We start from the raw sequence: 12,015 nt of genomic DNA on the forward strand, positions 1-12,015 counted from the left end.
GATATTAGGAAGCATTTCTGTACTGAGCAGGTAGTCAAACATTGGAACAGGCTTCCCAAAAAAGTGGTGCATGCCCCAGGCTTGTCAGTGTTTGAGACATTTGGGCAATGCCCTTAACAACACGCTGTAATTTCTGGTGGGCGCTGAAGTGCTCAGGCAGTTGGGTTGATGATTCTTGTGGTCCATTCCAACTGCAATACTCTATTATATTCTAAAACTTCTAAACTTGGCCAGCCATATCTAGTCAAAAGTTTTCTACAAGCAGTTTTCAGTGTCTCCTCTCAGCCAACAGCCATTTACAAAACCAGCCTGTATCTGAGCTCTTTGCTGCCATCTGAGGTATCTCAGCTGCTTTACCCCTTGCCCGACCAGAAAGCCACCTGTCCCACAGCCTGATGCAGTCCTGATCTGCATTATGGGGTGTCTTATGGGGTACAGAGACAGGATCACACAGCACCTGGGCATGGCCAGGCCAGACTGGCATCTCTCGAGTCTGCTGAGGGTCCGCTAGAGGTTAAACAAAGTGCGCTCAACATGCAAAGGAATACAGCACCCTCCTCTTAATCTTGTCAACTTCCTTGAGAAAAATCCAGAGGAGGGACATGAAGATGGTGAAGGGTCTGGAGGGGGCATACAAGAAGCTACTGTTCAGCTTGTTCAGCTGGAGGATACTGAGGGCAGGGCACACCAGGGGCTGGCTGCAGCTCTTCCCAAAGGACAGCTCCAATCTCTGTTCTCTGTGCCCAGGGACAGGACCCAGGGAACAGCTGGAGCTGTGCCAGGGCAGGGTCAGGCTGAATATCAGGAAAGGTTCTTCCCCAGAGGGTGCTGGCACTACCCAGGCTCCCCAGGGAATGGGCACAGCCCCAAGGCTGCCAGAGCTCCAGGAGGGTTTGGACAAAGCTCCCAGGGATGCACAGGGTGGGACTGTTGGGGTGTCTGGGCAGGGCAGGGGTCAGACTCCATGATCCCTGTGCGTCCCTTCTCACTCAGGATATTCTGTGGCTCTGTGACCGGGTCAAAGGACAGCCCAGGACACCGCTGCTTTAACACCATCCCTCACGTTCCTCTCACACGGTTTTAGAATTCCCAAAAGGCTCATTAGGGAAGTAAGCAAAACGTGCGAAGCGCCTAGCATGACCGGTAAGTTAAATTCCAGCCGTGCCTGGTGCTGCCGGCTCCTTGCACAGCATAGCCACGAGGTGGAGGCCTTTACAACGCTTAGTGTAATTACAGCAATTACCCCAAAAATCCCTTTTTACCTGCCCGAAGAGCCCCGGGCTCGCCTGGCGGTGTGAGAGGGACACGGCCCGGCTCCCCGGGGAGTACACAGCACACGGGGGGTGGCACAGCGGGGACACCGTGACCCACAGGGCCGGGTCAGTGTCCCCGGTCAGGGTCAGTGCCCTCCGGTCACAGTCAATGCCCCTGGTCAGGGATAATGCCCCCGGTCAGGGGCAGTGATCAGTGCTCCCCGGTCAGGGGCAGTGCCCTCCGTCAGGGGCAGTGCCAGAGCCGTGGCACGGGCAGGGCAGAACAGTGCCCTGTGCTCACAAACACAGCTGTGTGGCTGGACACATTTACACTTTTGTGACAGAGATTCTTAGCCAGGGATTAATGTCTTAGGACTGAAAGCTTTGCTTTTGAAGGCATAGAATGACAAAATAGTTTGGGTTGGAAGGGATCTTAAAGCCCATCCAGTGCCATCCCCTGCCACCTTCCACTAGCCCAGCTTGTCCTGAGCCTGTCCAACCTTGCTTTGGACACTTCCAGGGATGGGGCAGCCACAGTTTCTCTGGGCACCCTGTGCCAGTGTCCCACTATCCTCACCAGCCAAGAACTGTTTCCTAATAGCCAGTTTAGACCTGCCCTGCTTCATCTCAAAGCCATTACCAAAGCCTGAGCTCCACAAAATCCCCTGACTGCATCAGCTCCATCTTTAGCCTGTAGTGCTTCGCTGATGCTCTGCCCTCCCTTGCCCTGGGACTCTTACCAGAACTGACACTGAGCAAACAGCCCACAAACATTCTGGGTCACCTGCTTATCCTTTCAAACATTTCAAATATATGGCAGACCTCCAAACCATTGGTGTTTTCCCCATTTAAAATGGCAAAACCTACAGTTCTGAGGAATTTCAGAAGGTTATTGGTTAAATTAGAAACAGCTGAGCCAGCCTGAATGGTTTAAACTTCCCCCACATTTTTGCCTTAGCTTGAATAACATTGTATTTTTGTCTTACATGAAGGGCAGAAAATTAGATTTAATACTCTTGTGTTTGATTTTTTTTTTTTTGCTTTGGCATTGAAACAGCTGTAATATCTCTAACTGGGATTATAAATAGGCTATATGTAGGAAATAACAGGCCATGGATCTAATGCAGACTCAAGAATTAAGTATATAAATGTAGTGGGAAATAGTATTTTTTCCCAAATGCTGGAAAGAACTAAAGATTTTTGTGCCATCATCTGATTAAACACAGAAAGTCTCCTTCAGGAGGAATAATCTCTTTCAATATAAGTGGTTGACAAATTGGCAAACAAAATAGGCAACTCCTCCAAAGGCTATGAAATATATGGTATGTGTAATGCACAAGAGATTATTATTTATGCTACAATCCCCAGAAATCCTGCTGTGACTTCTTCAGAGTCGTTACATCCATAAAGCCAATCTCCATGCCCCCCATTCTTTTGGGAATAACCTACTGTTCCTCCTAACCCCCACTACCATCTGCTTCTGTTTAACCCCCCTGGCAATGGCTGAGCAAACTCTTTATGTTTTATAACTGGCTCCACATCTCAGATTTAATTGATCACATAACAATAAAAACTTTGATAAATAAAAAAGAGTCCAGATTGTAAAGACCTCCTACCTTGAGAGCATTCATATGCTTCCAAAAAAGCCAGGCCAACAGAAAAGAAAAAAATGCAAAAAAGCAATTTTAAAATAGTTGTAACATATTCATAACTTACTTGTTTCCTGTGTACTTCCAACTGATAAATCATGGGATCCAAATGCAGCCACATCTCAGAGACAGTCCTTCCAGCTCCTCCTGAAGGCACTTGCAGCAGAGGGCAATAGAGAAAGTTCATTTCCTCTCACTGCCTTTGATTTCCTGAGCAGGTAAGTCAAAGGCTGGAATGTCCATTTTTTTAGTCAATACAAATATGCTGATGAAGAGCAGTTTTGAGACTTCAATTTAATATTTAAAGTGTTGCCCTACTATTATAGTATTAGAAATATTGAGAGAAAATCTCTTGTGTCATTTAGAGACACAAACCTTTCTGTAATGCTGAATATTCTGATAAGAAGATATGAATGAAGCAGTTACTCAGCTCCTTACAGAAACTAGTCTGGATTTATGCCTTGTGTTTATCTAGTTTTAAGTGTTTTCCAATACAAAATATTTATCCTTATAAGTCAGCTTTGTATTCACTGACCTTCAATGAAGGTCAGTGAATACAAAGGTTGAGTCACACTTTGTGAGTGAAGTGAAAATGAAAGATTGTGAATTAAAAGACAAAAAAAAAATCAACCACTTAAAATATTGGCTAAAGGAAACACAGGCCTGTTCTATCACTGTCCATTAGTGATGCCAGCAAGCAATCTCCATATGACTACACAGGAATACAAACTCACAGGTATACTCCCACACTTGTAAGCAAAGTAACAAGTAATGCAGAGGAAAAGAAAACAGAACCATTCAGGCTAATTGTTTACCTTTCAAACGCTGAAAATAATAATGAAAATAATAATGTACAATAGGCACTTCATTAAGTAGAAGATAGGTTTGTTAATTGGCTCAGATTAAGGTGCACCGGTCATTTAATTTATTGTTTCCCAGCTTTCAGATGATACTTTTACATTAAAACAGTCTCCATTGTCTCTCTCTTTTCAGAACTTTCATCTATGATGGAATGTTTTTCATTGAGGGATCTATTTTTTTTTTCATGAAGATACTGAATAAAAAATGCAGCCAAAGAGCTTGCAGGAGTCACAATTTGCAGTTCATTGTTAGAACAGAACCTGTGCACCCAATTCCCTTCTCCTCAGCCGACTCCTCCTGTTTTACAGGCACCTGCCTCAACTTTGGGATGGCTGTGGCTGTGGAGGGCAGGAAGGGGGATAGGAGCAAACCCTCCCAGGGCACAGAGAGTCCTGCAGCTCTTCAGGAAATGTTGATGTTCTTCCAGTAGTGGAGCAGCTTTGCTCCTGCTTTGCTTCATTAGAAGTGTTCCTGCCATCTCTGCTCATCTGCAGGCAGAATGTTTCCCCAAACCATCCCTGGGGATGTTCCCTTCCCAGCCTGCCTACACACTCAAACTGCTAAGGTCAAAACTTCCTTGCTATCTCTTTCCAGCAGGAAAGCGTTTTCTGTCCACTGAAAAACGTTGCACATCAGAAAATGTTGTGAAGTAGCAAATAGTTATTGATCAAACAAAGAGAAGCTCAATGAAATTCAAATTATTTTGAAAACAAAGAACCCATCACCAGCAGCTAATACAGATTATCTGCATGTCTATATTCAAAGCTGCATTATGAGTATTAAGGAAGAGAAAGAACTGGGAAAGTTACCAAAGTCCACTAAATCCTTTGCATTCCAGAAAGAGATAAATTTCTCATTCATATCTCTATCATGAGCTCTGTATATAGAGAGGACACAGACTTGCTTTCTGTGAGCATCAACATGCCTCACTTTTTTTTTTTCTCCCCACTTGTGCCAAATCATTAAAATGTGAGAAAAGAAACACTGAGCACAAAATTTTTGGGGATTAACAGAGAAATTTCCTCTCTCCACTTTCTGTTTGTGCCTCTCCTTCCTATCAGACTCCCTCTTCTGTTGGAGTCATTTTGCCTGAGGTTTGATGATATTTGAATAATTTAGCTTAGTCTTCTAGGGAGATGGACTCAAAATTTAGCGACATTTCTTTGCCCTGCTTTAATGACTCCAGAGCTCCTGCTAAAAGGTAGGACCTTTAATTCCGTTTACCGGCCCATGGAAAGCTGTCCTTCCACCACTGGGAGGAAGCCAGAGGGGAACCTGGCACCAGAGTCCAACCCCCCATCCCCATGCCCAGTGATGAATTTGTCCAATTAAGCAGGGCAGAAATATCTCCCTGACTCCACCTAAGGATGAGGCTGGAAGCAGAGGAATCTATAACTCTTCACTTCTTGCCAGATAACTGCAAAGTAACTTCTGGAATAGTTTCCTGCCATGTAGAAAACAATGCTCTGGCAGCAGGGATGTGTGTGAGTGCTCTGCAGGGAGAGCATTGTCTGGTGTGTCAGTGTGTTTGTGTACACAAATATTAATGAAACAGAGGCCAAACAGGAACTCAACTCTCTCTGGGAACTGCTCCCTCATGGCATACCCAGGGAAAAAGGGAATGAAATATTCAACAACTGTGCAAAAACTGTTGGAAAACAAACACCACTGTCTTCTATTGTGTTTATCTTTTGGGGAAAATCACAGAGAAACTCTGCAAGTGTGTTTATGCTGCTCTCAAGGGGGGTTTTGAGTTGTGTTATTTTGTGTCATTGCAAACTCTAACGCAATTCAAGGCCACATGAAATGTTAGTAATTTGCTTTGGATAATTGTTGGAGGCCCACAGTGACTGGATTCAACAAGCTCTGGGCAGCCACAGCTTCTCTGGGCAACCTGTGCCAGAGAAGGGAGGGAAGAATTCCCTTCCAATATCCCACCTAGCCCTGCCTCTGGCAGCCCATGGCCATTCCCCTTGTCCTGTCCTTCCAGTCCCTTGTCCAAAGTCCCTCACCATGTTCCTGTAGGTTCCCCTCAGGCACTGGAGGGCCTCCCCTTCTCAAACATTTACACCAAAACATCAAACACACCGATGATGTTTTTATTTAGGAGGAACTCCACTTCCCCTACCTCACACAGGAAAAATGTGCTTTCTAGGGATGAAAATAAGTAATTTCTTTTTAAAAAACTTCCTAAAGGAAAAGTGGGTTCCATGGTTATTGTTTTGTTATAAAACTGATCAAGAAAGAAGAAACTGAACAAGTGCCAGGTCTTGAGAGAATGGCCAGTGTGCTGAGTGTGAGCCTCTTTTGGAGGTTTTTGGAAGGACCCACCTTTTAAAAATCTTACTTTAATTCTTGCTGTAACTAGAAATTCTGTAGCTATGACAGCAGTGTGCCATCTGTATAACAGGACCCTGTTAGATTACCCATCTGGTAAGGAAAGGATTACTTCATCAAATCTTACAGTTTAAAATTCTCATGAGTGGGCTATATATTTACCCTGGGTGCTGTGAAGGGGAGAGACACAAGGCAGCAGAAGAGCTGGAAATTTCCCTGCCCAAATGACCAGACCATCAGCATCCAGTAAGGTTTTGAGATAGTTTAATGGTTAAAAATGAGCCATTACTTCATTTTTTATTACATTTCTCCTCTCTCTGGAGAAAGCCGCCTCTGCCAACAGCGTAATGCAAGGCTGGGGTTTTGAAGAGCTCAAGGCAACACCTAAAGGAATGGCAAAGCAGCTGCAGAAAAGCCTTGCTAAAGAGGATGCTATTTCATTTTCATACGAAATACAGAACCCTGAACTCCGGCTTTGTCAGTTTTTTCTGTTCCCATTTATTGCTTGAAAGACCAGGCTAATAGTTACACAGAGGATTCATTAGTGAATTTTACAGGAGGATGAGAACACCCAGAACAAGGAAAGGAATCTATTGTGCTTTGAGAAGAAAATCATGGGGGGAAGAAGAGAAGCAGAGAAAGGGAGGGTGTAGCTTTAAAGAGAGTCAATCCAGTGACTTTTTGAATAATTAAAATTAATTTTTAATCTTTCTCAAAGAAAAATGAAATGGCCTCTATCCAAGCAGTAAGAAGGCTTAAATATATCTTGTATTGGACTAGTAGGTCAGCTTTAGTAGGAGGGAAAAAGTGAACTGCTCTGAAAGAGATAAAGGCAAATAAGCCAAAAGAAAATGAAAAAAACCTGTACAAACCTTTCAGAGAGCACCATGGAGAAACCATAGCACTGAACCAACACCTCCTAAGGCTTACAGACAAGCCAGGATCAGCAAAGAGTCCTGGCTGGGGCACACAAAAGGGAAAGGGCCAAAAGCAGCCCATGACAGTGGGGCTGTCTGGAATGCTTGGTGAGCTTCCCAGCCAACTGCTTCAGGACCTCCAGGCCAAATTCACCTGAAAATTCATACCTAGGGGAACTCAACAGCTGATTCTGCATCAAATGCATAGGTTGAAAAATGCATTTCTACTAGCCAAGCTACTTGAGTTGTGCTCTCAGCAGGTGGCACACACTTACCACATTGTGACCCATTACTGAATTTATTTGAAATGGCTTTTACCAAGACAAAGTATCAGAAATCTCCATTTTAACAAGAAGGAAAGAAATCTACTCCATTCATAATTAAAACATCTTTGGTATATCCTGCCTCAAAAATAATTTTGTTTTTAAGAGCATTATAAAAGGAACATCTTCATGTAGGAGTAGTTCTGCCGACCTGCTGTTCTTTGTAAAGTGAAGGAGAGGAATAAAAAAAATTGCCTGACCTGTGACCACCTTTGGATAAAGCTTTCTGGCACAAAAATCATGGTGCCAAAGGCAGGATTTCCACTGTTCCCTGGTGCAGGAGCTGATTAGTCAGTGCCCTAGGGGCAGAAATGCAGTGCGACTTCCAAGGCAGGCTCAGGACCCTCCTCATGGACAAATTCTGCACTCCAGGTACAATACATTTCCACACACAGATGTTAAACTGAGGGGCAAACAGGAAAAGTCAATAAGTACAGCCTTCTCAAAGCCTGCTGGTAGGAGGAATCCTCTCAGTTCTGTGGGATACAGCAGCTGCAGTAGTATTGGAAAATAATGCCTTGGTTTTACAGAATCACAGAGGTTGGAAAGGACTCCCCAGGACCATCAAGTCCATCCTTCAAATCCCACAGTGCCCACTAAACCATATCATGAAATGCCACATCTACTCATGTCCTCAACTCTTCCAGGGAAAGGGAAAGGGATTTCCTTACAAACTCACTTCCTGATTAAGGCAGGCATCAAAATGAGGCTTGCTTGGCATGAATTAGCAGAGTTTGATGTGCATTAAAATGTTCAATCTCATACACAGACCCACAGGCAACTCTCATCTCTGAGCTGCTGCCTCCTGCCTCTCCCCAAGCATCACTTCCTTTCTCATCCATCCCCAAACCCAAAGAGAGGGAATTATACCCAGGATTTCAGAAGGAAGGCAATGGGAAGGGAAGGGCAGCCTTTCCCACTGCTGGCCTTGAGCAGTTTACTTCAGTGTGAGGGAAAGAGATAACTCTGTTTACATTTCCATTCCCTGGAAAGATCACAAGATGATTTAGATGATGTCTAGACAGTGCTCTGAACATGTAGAACAGCCACATAAAGCTCAGCTTTATGAGGAGTAGTCTCTCCTTTTTTTTTAATACTCTAATTTCCAAATACATACAGGCAGCCAAAATGCAGGGCTGAGTATGCCAGCAATGCTGGGTAAATCCCTGGCACCACACATCAATCTGCTCTTTCATGTGAAATTAAAGTGTCCTCTCTGAGCTGAGTGGAAACAAAAGGCAGGCACGGAACAGCCAAAGGAAAAACAAAGACTGGGGAGAGAGGGATTGGAACAAATCGGGCTGAGTTAACCTGTCTGCTTGACTCTAACCACAGGGCAGATAAAGAAAACCATTTTCTGCCCAGCTGATGAGCCACAAACATCCCAAGAGGCTCCCCAGCAGGCCCTCACCAGCCACATGCCACATCCAATGTCCTTCATTCCCTGCATGCAACTTCCATAGGGTGTCTCTCACCTAAAAATGCAGTGTCACAAGGTTCTGTGGCTCATCCTTACACAGCTGTCCTGGACTGACCTGGGAGAAATCACCCTCTTTTCTGCACTCCCCAGAAAAAATACAATTTATATTCTGAGCTCTGCAATATTTAAGACAGTTTGGATGGTAAAGCAGCCTGAAATGTTGAATTAAAAGGTATTACAGAAACATTATCAAATTTAAAGTAAAATATTCAATTTGTTACTTGGTTTAATTGCCGTGAATTTTCACACATTAACATGCAAACCACATTGAGTGTGGTGCTGTTTCCAATTACAACAGCTGATTTATCCAGGATGGAGGTTAGAGGCATGATAACACTTTCACTTGGCTTAACAACCCACCCATTTCACAGAGTCAATGAAGCTCTGCTCGTCCTCAGTTACACTCTGCTTCCATAGCTGTGCTCCTGCAACTATGGAAGGAAATTAAGAGGAAATTAAGCTGGAAATGGACCTCCCTGTTCATCAAATTCTCTTTCCAGTTGGCACAATCAGTGTTTCTGTATCATTATGATATAATCCCTTTCTTAATGCATCAAGTTCCCTCCTCCTCCCAGGAAATCTTCTAAGAACCTCATTACTGCTTGGAAGCCTCCATGCAGTTTCCAGCTTATGCTTGGACAATTCATATCCTTTTGTCCTTTTGACAGCCTCACCTCCAGCTTCCCAGCTTTTCCCCTGCTGGCACAGGCTCCCAGCTCTCTCCTTAGACAGGAGTGATCCTATGTACTCCTACAGGTCCCAGCTCCAGCTGAAAGAACCACAAAGGAAACCCAGAGACCAGGCCAGGCAAGAGCAGGGAAAGCCCAGTTCTGTGGATGGGCACTGAGCAAAATTCACGTGGCCCTGCTGTGTCTCCTCAGTATTGAAGCTGCCTGAACCCCTAAAGGCCTTTTCTGCCTTTCCTGCCAGGGTTACCCAGGCAGAAGGAAGGCCCTTGCTGCTGCCCTGCCTGTTGCTGGGATGGAGGGTGTGCAGGGTGGCCCACGCTGGCCGCACTCTGCAGCCCTTCACACAACACTGATGGGGCTCTGTCTGCAGCAGCAATTCTGTCCTCCAAATAGCACAGCATGTGCTGTCTGCATCTTAGGAACCTCCTGGCAGCCTCTAGGGCCTCAGGTGAGAAAAGGTGAACATTATCGGGACAAACAGCAACATAACTCTGTGCTGGGGCTTGGGGTGGAGGCCATTTCCCACACATTTGAAGAAAACAATCCCAGGGGATTTAAAAAAATCACAGCTTTTTTTTCTTTTTCTTCATAAAATCTACAATAAAAACAGACCATATTAAGCAGAAATGAGCCTACCAGAACTTATGAATAACTTGAATTCTTCCACTGGAGCCCAGCCAGCTGCCCTTGGAAAAAAATCCTGTTTACTTTGTAGTGAATGTGAGAGACATGCAGTCTGCCAGAAGCTGCTACGACAGTAAAAACACAGCCAGGGGCTGTCACAAATGGGGAAATCACAGAGAAAGTTAACTTTTTAACTTCAAGGACTAGATTAAAATAATATGTATTTGGTTAAAAGTTATTTACTTTATCACACAGAAGACTTAAGTTGCATTTACATGAAAGCTGTTTTAGTTCAAAGGCAAATTTCATCTGCTTCTTCAATAGTTAGCTTGGTTTTAAACATTTTTATTAGATTTACAAGGGAAATGTCTTTCCTTGTTGTTGTCAGTTGGGCTGAGATTAATATTTTGCCCTACAACTGCATCTTTCTTTCCCCAAGCCTCAGGGAGGATGGTTGCACTAGGAATTCCTGAATGTCCTCACCCAAGGTGCTTCCTAAATCCTGGGGGATAATTAGACATGCCTGACCTTGTGGCTCCTCAGCACTTTGATCCTAAGGTGATTCCTACATAAATCCTGCCCTAAGCTGTAGGTCTGTGATTTCAGAAATTGCACAAAACATATTCCCAGTGCCCTCAAGCCTAAATACTGAGGCCTGATTAAGTGACAGGCTCTTTGAGACAAAAAGAGGGCAATAACCCTAGAGCTCCTATGTTTTGTGCTGTAAGTTGGGATTTCTTCCCTCCTGATCTCCAACACAGCTGGATTGATTTTTTTATCATTTACACTCCTTTGTATACATTATTTGTATTCCTTCTGTATTGGCAAAGCTTATTGTAACCTTAAATTGAACATGATGGCACTTTCTCCTGTTCATTTATGTTCTTAATTAATCTTTTCATTTATCTTATCTTTCACAATCAACTTTCCTTTTGTCCCACAAAGCAGTCAAAGGCCCATGATCTGCAGATGTCTCTCCTCCCACAACAGCCCCTGCACCCCTGCTGCCACAATCCCTCCCTGTCTCTTACAAATTTTCCCATTGTCCCTCTCATCCCTTTAAAGCCCATTTTCTAGGCTTTGTTGTTGTGCTTTATACTTGAGACCAAGAACATGTTTAAGTCTCTTCCTGCACCCAAATCCAAGAATGGCTGCCCTGATAACCCCAGAGCAGCAGTGAAAACAGGAGACAAATGTCACCTCAAAGGGACACTTGAGCATATCTGGCTCTGTCAGGAGCAGGAAATACCACAAGTCTTACGTCAAAGATTTCTAACCTAAACCTGCAGACCCAAGAGGGCTGGAATGGCTTGAATATGTTTCAGATAAACATCCAGCCCTTGTGATGATTATCCAAACTCTTTGGGAATGTGGAAGCTGTGAGGTTCACCCGTCAGCAGTACCTTGGGCGCATCCTGCACCTTGAGGCCAGCCCTGATAAGGCTGTTTGGCGGAAGCCAAGTGCAGCAGCGTTAATTAAATCACGTTGGGAGGAAGCTGGGAGCCAAGGGATGCTGCAGACATTGCCAAGTGGCCCAGGAGAAATAAATCAGACTTGTCCAAAGCACAGCCCCATACCAGCCACTGGGAAGAAAATTAACTCTGCCCTGGCCAAAACCAGCATGAGAGACTATAAATATTTTCAGAGTAAGAATAGCAGTAATTATTCACTGTCCTAGAAAAGCAGGATCTTCAAGATGGGAGAAAACATTTTGAGCACCTCCTCATAGAAATTCAGGAGTCTAGTAACTTTAATTTGACCTTGGAAATTAAGTCAGCTCTATCAAATTAGGGCCAGATTAATTCTGATTACAATTAACCACCCAAAGGTTTAATACAGTTTGACTAATACATGTTAAAATCACATGTTAGTGGTTTTAGT

The 12,015-nt window shown here is 44.1% G+C and overlaps 1 long non-coding RNA gene across 2 annotated transcripts in view; it reads right to left on the reverse strand.

Moving 5' to 3' along the window:
• The window catches only part of LOC135451064 (uncharacterized), a 63,756-nt gene that overhangs the window by 2,740 nt on the left and 49,001 nt on the right, over window positions 1-12,015 (reverse strand). The window contains exon 6 of one of the 2 annotated variants that reach the window (XR_010441206.1): window positions 2,970-3,058. This is a non-coding gene — a long non-coding RNA (uncharacterized LOC135451064). Of the gene's footprint in view, window positions 1-2,969; window positions 3,059-7,428; window positions 7,744-12,015 lie in introns of those variants that run through there. The other variant, XR_010441205.1, reaches the window with a different exon arrangement.

Source organism: Zonotrichia leucophrys, chromosome 8 (genome assembly GCF_028769735.1).
Source record: "Zonotrichia leucophrys gambelii isolate GWCS_2022_RI chromosome 8, RI_Zleu_2.0, whole genome shotgun sequence".
In the NCBI taxonomy this organism is placed as follows: Eukaryota; Metazoa; Chordata; class Aves; order Passeriformes; family Passerellidae; genus Zonotrichia; species Zonotrichia leucophrys.